A 10,000-nucleotide genomic window follows, 5' to 3' on the forward strand; every position below is an offset into this window, starting at 1 on the left:
GAGGGAGGGGGAGAGAGAGAGGGGGAGAGGGAGGGGGAGGAAAGAAAGGGGGGAGAGTGAGAGAGAGAGGGAGGGGGAGAGAGGGAGGGAGGGGAGAAGAGAGAGGGGAGAGGGGAGCGAGAGGGGGAGAGAGAGAGAGAGGGAGGGTGGAGAGAGATAGGGGAGAGAGAGAGAGGGAGAGAGGGGAGAGAGAGGGGAGAGAGAGAGAGCGAGAGAGAGGGAGAGAGAGAGAGAGAGAGAGAGAGAGAGAGAGAGAGAGAGAGGGAGGGGGAGAGAGAGAGATGGGGGAGGGGGAGAGAGAGATGGGGGGATGGGGGAGAGGGAGAGAGAGGGAGAGAGAGGGGAGAGAGAGGGAGGGTGAGGAGAGAGAGAGATGGAGGGGAGAGGGAGAGAGAGGGAGAGAGAGGGGGAGGAGAGGGAGAGAGAGGGGAAAAGAGAGAGAGAGAGAGAGAGAGAGAGAGAGAGAGAGGGAAGGAAGGGTGAGAGAGATAGAGAGAGAGGAAGGTGGGAGAGAGAGGTGGGAGGGGAGAGAGAGAGAGAGAGGAGAGTGAGAGAGGAAGGGAGAGAGAGGGGGAGAGAGATAGAAGGGGGAGAGAGAGGGGGGAGAGGGGGGAGAGGGGGAGAGAGGGGAGAGAGAGAGGGAGGGGGAGAGAGAGAGAGGGAGAAAGAGAGAGGGGGGAGAGAGAGGGGAGAGAGAGGGAGGGGAGAGAGGGAGGGGGAGAGAGAGAGAGGGGATAGAGGGAGGGAGAGAGGGAGAGAGAGAGAGAGGGTGAAGAGGGGAGGGAAAGGGAGAGAGAGAGAGAGGGGAAGAGGGGAGGGAAAGGGGAGAGAGAGAGAGAGAGGGAGGGGAGAGAGAGAGGGGGAGAGAGGGAAGGGGAGAGAGAGAGAGAGAGAGAGAGGGAGGAGAGAGGGAGAGAGAGAGAGGGAGGGGGAGAGAGAGGGGGGAGAGAGAGAGGGAGAAAGTGAGAGAGAGGAGGGAGAGAGAGAGGGGGGAGAGAGAGAGAGGGATAGAGGGGGAGGGAAAGGGAGAGAGAGAGAGAGAGAGAGAGGGAGGAGAGAGAGAGGGAGGGGGAGAGAGAGGGAGGGAGAGAGAGGGGGGAGGGAGGATAGAGAGGGGGGAGAGGAGAGAGAGAGGGAGGGGGAGGAGAGAGAGAGAGAGGGAGGGGGAGAGAGAGGGGAGGGAGGAAAGAAAGGGGGAGAGTGAGAGAGAGAGGGAGGGGGAGAGAGTGAGGGAGGGGGAAGAGAGAGGGGGGAGGGGGAGGGAGGGGGAGAGAGTGAGGGAGGGGGAAGAGAGAGGGGGAGGGGGAGGAGAGGGGGAGAGAGAGAGAGGGAGGGTGGAGAGAGATAGGAAAGAGAGAGAGGGGAGAGAGAGAGGGGAGAGAGAGGGAGGGGAGAGAGAGGGAGTGGAGAGAGGAGGGGAGAGAGAGCGAGAGAGAGGGAGAGAGAGAGAGAGAGAGAGAGAGAGAGAGAGAGAGAGAGAGAGAGAGAGAGAGAGAGAGAGAGAGGGAGGGGGAGAGAGAGATGGGGATGGGGGGAGAGAGAGAGAGAGGGGGAGAGGGAGAGAGGGAGGAGGGGGAAGAGAGAGGGGGAGGTGGGAAGAGAGAGAGAAGAGAGAGAGAGGGGGGAGAGAGAGGGAGAGAGGGGGAGGGAGGAGAGAGAGGGGAGAGAGAGAGAGAGGGAGGGGGAGGAGAGAGAGGAGGGGGAGAGGAGGGGGAGGGAGGAAAGAAAGGGGGGAGAGTGAGAGAGAGAGGGAGGGGGAGAGAGGGAGGAGGGGGAAGAGAGAGGGGGAGGGGGGAGCGAGAGGGGTAGAGAGAGAGAGAGGGAGGGTGGAGAGAGATAGGGGAGAGAGAGAGAGGGGAGAGAGAGAGGGAGAGAGAGGAGAGAGAGAGAGCGGAGAGAGAGGGGAGAGAGAGAGAGAGCAGGAGAGAGTAGAGAGAGAGAGAGAGAGAGAGAGAGAGAGAGAGAGAGAGAGAGAGAGAGAGAGAGAGAGAGAGAGAGAGAGGGAGGGGGAGAGAGAGATGGGGGGATGGGGAAGAGAGAGAGAGAGGGGGAGAGGAAGATAGGGGAGAGAGAGAGAGGGGAGAGAGAGGAGGGTGGAGAGAGAGAGAGAGAGAGAGAGGGGGAGAGGGAGAGAGAGGGGAGAGAGAGGGGAAAGAGAGAGAGAGAGAGAGAGAGAGAGAGAGAGAGAGAGAGAGAGAGAGAGGGAAGGGTGAGAGAGCGAGAGAGAGGAAGGTGGGAGAGAGAGATGGGAGGGGGAGAGAGAGAGAGGGGAGTGAGAGAGGAAGTGGGAGAGAGAGGGGGAGAGAGATATGAAGGGGGAGAGAGAGGGGGAGAGAGACAGGGAGGTGGGAGAGAGAGAGACTGAGGTGGAAGAGAGAGACTGAGGTGGGAGAGAGACAGGGAGGTGGGAGAGAGAGAGACTGAGGTGGGAGATAGAGACTGAGGTGGGAGAGAGAGGGGGGAGAGAGAGGGAGGTGGGAGAGAGAGAGACCGAGGTGGGAGAGAGAGAGGGGGAGAGAGAGAGGGGGGAGAGAGAGAGGGGATAGAGGGGAGGGAAAGGGGAGAGAGAGAGAGGGAGGAGAGAGAGAGGGAGGGAGAGAGAGAGGGAGGGGGAAAGAGAGAGGGAGGGGGAGAGAGAGGGGAGGGAGGAGAGAGAGGGGAGAGAGAGAGAGCGAGAGAGAGAGGGGAGCGAGAGAGGGGAGAGAGAGAGAGAGGGAGGGGGAGAGAGGGGGGAGAGAGAGAGAGGGGAAAGTTGGAGAGAGAGGGAGGGAGAGAGAGAGAGGAGAGAGATAGGGATAGAGGGAGGAAAGGGAGAGAGGAGAGAGAGGAGGGAGGAGAGAGAGAGGGAGGAGGAAAGAGAGAGGGAGGGGGAGAGAGAGGGGGAGGGAGGAGAGGGGAGAGTGAGAGAGAGAGATAGAGCAAGATAGAGGGAGGGGGAGAGAGAGAGGGAGGTGGGAAGAGAGAGAGAGAGAGAAGAGAGAGAGGGGGGAGAGAGGGAGGGGGGAGAGAGAGGGGGGAGGGAGGAGAGAGAGGGGGGAGTGAGAGAGAGAGGGAGGGGGAGGAGAGAGAGAGAGAGACTGAGGTGGGAGAGAGATGGGAGAGAGAGAGACTGAGGGGAGAGAGAGTGTGTGAGGGGAGAGAGAGAGAGAGAGGGGAGAGAGAGGGGAGAGAGAGGGGAGAGAGTGACTGAGGGGAGAGAGTGTGTGAGTGTGGGTCTGTATTCATACAGTTGATATTGTAGCGACCGCAGCCTTTGTGCAACACCACTGGAGCCTCAACAGGTTTGAACTGTTAAGATGGGCTGAATATGACCAACCCTCTGATTCACAAAGACTCCAAAACATAGAACAGATCAGACCATTTGTAGTCTAGATTAAACAGAAATATAGTATAGGAACGAAGGATGACAGGAATAGAAGGGTAGAGGGAATGGATGGATGGAGGAATAAAGGGTAGAGGGAATGGATGGATGGAGGAATAAAGGGTAGAGGGAATGGATGGATGGAGGAATAAAGGGTAGAGGGAATGGATGGATGGAGGAATAAAGGGTAGAGGGAATGGATGGATGGAGGAATAAAGGGTAGAGGGAATGGATGGATGGAGGAATAAAGGGTAGAGGGAATGGATGGATGGAGGAATAAAGGGTAGAGGGAATGGATGGATGGAGGAATAAAGGGTAGAGGGAATGGATGGATGGAGGAATAAAGGGTAGAGGGAATGGATGGATGGAGGAACAAGGGGTAGAGGGAATGGATGGATGGAGGAATAAAGGGTAGAGGGAATGGATGGATGGAGGAATAAAGGGTAGAGGGAATGGATGGATGGAGGAATAAAGGGTAGAGGGAATGGATGGATAGAGGAATAGAGGGGTGGGAGAAGATGGATGGATGGAGGAATAAATAATGAAGCAGGCCAGGCTACTCATAGCAGGCTACTCACAGCAGGCTACTCACAGCAGGCTACTCACAGCAGGCTACTCACAGCAGGCTACTCACAGCAGGCTACTCACAGCAGGCTACTCATAGCAGGCTACTCACAGCAGGCTACTCACAGCAGGCTACTCACAGCAGGCTACTCACAGCAGCTCTCGTAACAGGGTCTCTGTGGTGTTCATGATCTTAGTGAAGTCTGACGACCGGTGGCCGGTAAACGTACCGTCTGAATGGACACAATACAAAAACATTAAATAAGACAGACAGACAGACAGACAGACAGACAGACAGACACTAACCCTGAACACTAACCCTGAACACTAACCCTGAACACTAACCCTGATGCCATTATAGTCTATCAGCTCTTTCTGGGCCTGGTACAGCACCTGAGAATAAAACACGTTCACTTTTAATAAGATTACATCCACTTTCAATACATACATTCATCTGAGTTTGAATACAAGTCAAGACATTCTAAAAATCGAAGTTGGATTACAGTTTGATTTGTCTGTAAGGTTTGATACAACGAGGATGAATGCCAACTCGCTCAACATTGACCACGTTTACATGCACACCAGTGGAGGCTGCTGAGGGGAGGACGGCTCATAATAATGGCTGGAACGGAGTCAATGGAACGGCATCAACCACCTGGAAACCATGTGTTTGATGTATTTGTCTTACATTGATAGAATGAATGCATTAGTAATCTAGGTAAAGTTGTCTGTTTCGTTTAGGGACCGGGGAGAACATGAAATAACTCCAAAACAGTGGAAAGATTGTTCCTGTGCATAATGTCTGACTGGATTAAACACGTTTCTGACTTCAGTTGGTCTTGGGTCTATACTTTCTGTGGTTGAAGTACCGTCTGCTTGCATAACAGTACCAAAGGTAACTACACGCACATTCACATTTCTCAAGAGATGCTGAAAGAAATAAATCATATTTCTCCAATCCTATTCCCAAGACAAAATTAACATTTGTATAATTTTACTGAAAGAAAAGCATAATTCTGCAGGAGTTAATATTATATTAGGCTACATGTGAGAGGTTATAGGACTACTGTGATGCGTGTGATAGAAGGAGTCAGGCGCAGGAGAGTAAAACATCGCATCCAAAGAGATTATATCTCCCGAGTGGTGCAGTGGTCTAAGGCACTGCATCGCAGTGCTAGCTGTGCCACTAGAGATCCTGGTTCGAATCCAGGCTCTGTCGTAGCCGGCCGCGACCGGGAGACCCGTGGGGCAGCGCACAATTCGTCCAGGGTAGGGGAGGGAATGGCTGGCAGGGATGTAGCTCAGTTGGTAGAGCATGGTGTTTGCAACACCAGGGTTGTGGGTTCAATTCCCACGGGGGGCCAGTATGAAAAATAAAAATGTATGCACTAACTGTAAGTTGCTCTGGATAAGAGCGTCTACTAAAATGTAAATGTTTATTCCATTGATAAACAGTTGCGAAAACAAAACTCAGGCACAGGGGAAAATACTACCCTGGCAACAACAAGGTAAGGGTAGCTCAACTGAGTTGCTCACTACAAACAATCACAGACAAGGAAGCAGAGGGAGCACTTATACAATGACTAATTGTTATGAGAATTATTTAACAAACTATTTCAGTGTCTCTGTGGATCAAGAAACGGACAGAGTCCCGGTCCGCATAGTCAGAGATGTTTAAAGAAACGGACAGAGTCCCAGTCTGCATAGTCAGAGATGTTTAAAGAAACGGACAGAGTCCCGGTCTGCATAGTCAGAGATGTTTAAAGAAACGGACAGACTCCCAGTCTGCATAGTCAGAGATGTTTAAAGAAACGGACAGAGTCCCGGTCTGCATAGTCAGAGATGTTTAAAGAAACGGACAGAGTCCCGGTCTGCATAGTCAGAGATGTTTAAAGAAACGGACAGAGTCCCGGTCCGCATAGTCAGAGATGTTTAAAGAAACGGACAGAGTCCCGGTCTGCATAGTCAGAGATGTTTAAAGAAACGGACAGACTCCCAGTCTGCATAGTCAGAGATGTTTAAAGAAACGGCCAGACTCCCAGTCTGCATAGTCAGAGATGTTTAAAGAAACGGACAGAGTCCCGGTCTGCATAGTCAGAGATGTTTAAAGAAACGGACAGACTCCCAGTCTGCATAGTCAGAGATGTTTAAAGAAACGGACAGACTCCCAGTCTGCATAGTCAGAGATGTTTAAAGAAACGGACAGAGTCCCGGTCTGCATAGTCAGAGATGTTTAAAGAAACGGACAGAGTCCCGGTCCGCATAGTCAGAGATGTTTAAAGAAACGGACAGAGTCCCGGTCTGCATAGTCAGAGATGTTTAAAGAAACGGACAGAGTCCCGGTCTGCATAGTCAGAGATGTTTAAAGAAACGGACAGAGTCCCGGTCTGCATAGTCAGAGATGTTTAAAGAAACGGACAGAGTCCCGGTCTGCATAGTCAGAGATGTTTAAAGAAACGGACAGAGTCCCGGTCTGCATAGTCAGAGATGTTTAAAGAAACGGACAGAGTCCCAGTCTGCGTAGTCAGAGATGTTTAAAGAAACGGACAGAGTCCCGGTCTGCATAGTCAGAGATGTTTAAAGAAACGGACAGAGTCCCGGTCTGCATAGTCAGAGATGTTTAAAGAAACGGACAGAGTCCCGGTCTGCATAGTCAGAGATGTTTAAAGAAACGGACAGAGTCCCGGTCCGCATAGTCAGAGATGTTTATTCATTGAGAATTCTGCCATCACAATTTCAGAGTCCATCTTTTATACTCACACGTCATACAAAAATCCCTCCCCTCTTAGGCAGGCTGTTTTCCTCTGCTCTCCTAACCATTAGGTTACACACACATGTTCCTCACAATATCCTGCACCATATTTCATACTCCTTAAAAAGAAAACAGTTTCTCTCCTAAATTGGGAGGCCTCTTTATCTTGGTTTCTCAGTTGTCTGTAGCCAGCTCTCCTTGTCCTTTGTTGTCTGGCCTAACTCTTACTCACATTGCTAAATAGTAGCTCAATGTCATAATCTTTACTGGTCCTACACTCACACATTCTAACACATTTCACACAGTTTCAGGGTGTAATAATTAGTCATTAATAATTATTCTATCACTAATTGGGGATAAGGACCAGGTGTGTGTGATTAATTAGACAAGACAAGTGGAGTGATGATAAATGGATCGGCAGCAGCTAGGAAGCCGGTGACGACGAACGCCGAAACAAGGAGGGGAGGCAGCCTCGGCGGAGGTCATGACACCTACAGTCAGTTTCCATTACATTTAACCCATATGAACTTCATTGAGGAATATACTCTGTTTATTCATGGGTACAGGGATACTCATGAGAGGGATATCAAAGGTGCATGTACAAGACCTTAAGCAGGATATAAGCTACTTGTCACGTTCGTTGAAGGACGGGTCGGACCAAGGCGCAGCGTGATATGAAGGACGGGACGGACCAAGGCGCAGCGTGATGTGAAGGACGGGTCGGACCAAGGCGCAGCGTGATGTGAAGGACGGGTCGGACCAAGGCGCAGCGTGATATGAAGGACGGGACGGACCAAGGCGCAGCGTGATATGAAGGACGGGACGGACCAAGGCGCAGCGTGATATGAAGGACGGACGGACCAAGGCGCAGCGTGATGTGAAGGACGGGTCGGACCAAGGCGCAGCGTGATGTGAAGGACGGGTCGGACCAAGGCGCAGCGTGATGTGAAGGACGGGTCGGACCAAGGCGCAGCGTGATGTGAAGGACGGGTCGGACCAAGGCGCAGCGTGATGTGCATACATGTTTATTATAACGAATAAACACAACGACAAAACAACAAACTAAACGAAACGTGAAGTCCAAGGTAGAACACAAACAACATACCTCACACGGAACAAGATCCCACAACCCACTAGTGCCAATAGGCTGCCTAAGTATGCTCCCCAATCAGAGACAACGAGAGACAGCCGCCTCTGATTGGGAACCACACCGGCCAACATAGATCTAGACATAATAGATCGTAGCACATTCACAACAAAGAATATACACACCCTGACTCAACATATAAGAGTCCCCTGAGTCAGGGCGTGACACTACTATCCAGAATACTGTGGCCATGTTTACATGCTCCATGTGTTGTAGTTCTTAGACCAGAAGGCCAATATATCAATAATATATCGACAAGACACTAACTGTTCTTCTACCGCCCTCTGACGTCTAGAGGTGATTATCGCTTGGCACCGATGCATGAAAACACATTTTCCTCATGAATGGATCCGCGGGAGAAACAGGAAGATGGTGGATGTTTTAAGTTTTATGCTGAGTGCGAATTAAGCAGCGCCGTAAATCTGGTGAAGATTAATGTTCTGAATGGACAACGGTAGTATCTAAAACTGGAACAAAAAGGAAATAATTGGAGTGGAGGATATTTGTGTGAATGATAATTAATTGCTACTTGTTGGGATGTGTTTGTTGTGTACGGATGCACATTGAGGTGTCAAATGGTGAAGTATGCGCTGGGAAAAGCGGAGTCTGTCAGAGTGACCAGGAGTGGTCTTATTTTGATTCATTGTATTTCTGAAGGACAGAGGAAGATTGCAGTGAGCCTCAAAAGAATCAGGACAACAGAAGTTTTGTGTTTTAAACTTCGGTGTAGAGCACCAGTCAAAGGAGTCATCTCAGGGGAGACGACGGATGTTCAGGTTGAATACCTGAAGAGAATTCCTGGTGTGGTTGGTGGCCGTTATCTGACCCGCTGGGTGAATGGAGAAAAAAGTTGAAAGTCTGTCTGTCCTGTTGTTTTTTTGATAAATGCATGTGAAGCTTGATTATGTAAGATACACCATTAGATCTTTCATCCCCAAACCACTGCAGTGTAAGAATTGTAAAGGATTTGGCCATGTTTCAAGTGTGTGCAGACGAACAGAGTATACTGAAGAATGGTGTGTAGAAGGACGATGGTGTTGCTGGAGTGCCCTGTAAGGATGAAGGAGATTGCAGAGGCGATTAACATCATTGAGTAAACTAGTGGTGCTAGTGAAGAGATGGTAGTGGACGCACCACAGCCTGTAGTAAATGTTTGCTGCCAGGCAAAAGATACCCTGTGTGTTAAAGAGGTGGATTTTGTGGCGTTCATTGCCACAGTCATAAACTGTACGGCACAAGTCTCAAAGAAGTCGAAGAAACTGGACATTATTGTGGCTGCAGCGGGAACGTGTTTGGGACTCAAGGATTTTACATCTGAAGACTTGCAAGGGGTACTGGCACCGGAAGACTCGCTCTCCCAGGTTCCCCTTGAGCCTGGGTAGATATCAGATCTGTTTTGTTTATTTATTTTTAACAGAAGAGTTTATTTATTTATTATTATTAATTTTTTCGGTGGTTCAGTTTTTTGGGGGATCCTGTTTCCATCCCGTATAGAAGGTGGTGGGATGCACATTAAACTGTGTGATCTCCAATATACCATAGAAGAAGAAGAAGAAGAATGGATCCGTGGCTGATGCAACTCAACTATCTTGTTTCGCCGTAGGACTCGCCACCTTGCCCTTCAACCTGCCACCTTGAGAAAACAAGAGATTTCCTTATGTTTTACCACGTTGTTTCAGTTCAGTGATCAAATGATCTGTTTCAATGACAAAGGATGCAACTGCGCAATCACTTGCTTGCGTCAAATAAAACGATTTTGTATAAAAGAAAAATGTTCCACTTTTGGTTTCTCTCCAAGTTATAGGCTACAAGCATTGCTTTTATTAAACTTTATTTCTGTGCAAATAGGTTGTCGGTTTTCAACGCACAGTAAAAATTAAATAAAAGTTCATTTACAGACTTTGGCAGTTTTGCAGGTTCAGCACCCGAAGTTGATGGTCTGTTCCTTTTCCATGTTTAAAGTAGTTGTATTCTGTAAAGGTGGCTTTTTCTTCTTGCGCCGTCCAAGTCCGTCCAAGTCCGATTTCTGAGTGATGCAGAATATTGCGGATAAACCTTTTTTTTTGGGGTAGTCACTAATTACCACAGCCACAAAGTCATAGACCCCGCCTATTTCTACAATTTATCTTCTTAAAATCAGATTTTAAACCGAACCTTAACCATAACATTAACCACA

General features: G+C 49.8%; 1 pseudogene; it reads right to left on the reverse strand.

The window, feature by feature from the left end:
* The window catches only part of LOC123487898, a 24,058-nt pseudogene extending 14,280 nt beyond the window's left edge, over positions 1–9,778 (reverse strand).
* Positions 9,779–10,000: the final 222 nt, after the last annotated feature.

The sequence above is a fragment of the Coregonus clupeaformis genome, unplaced genomic scaffold (genome assembly GCF_020615455.1).
Source record: "Coregonus clupeaformis isolate EN_2021a unplaced genomic scaffold, ASM2061545v1 scaf1865, whole genome shotgun sequence".
Lineage (NCBI taxonomy): Eukaryota > Metazoa > Chordata > Actinopteri > Salmoniformes > Salmonidae > Coregonus > Coregonus clupeaformis.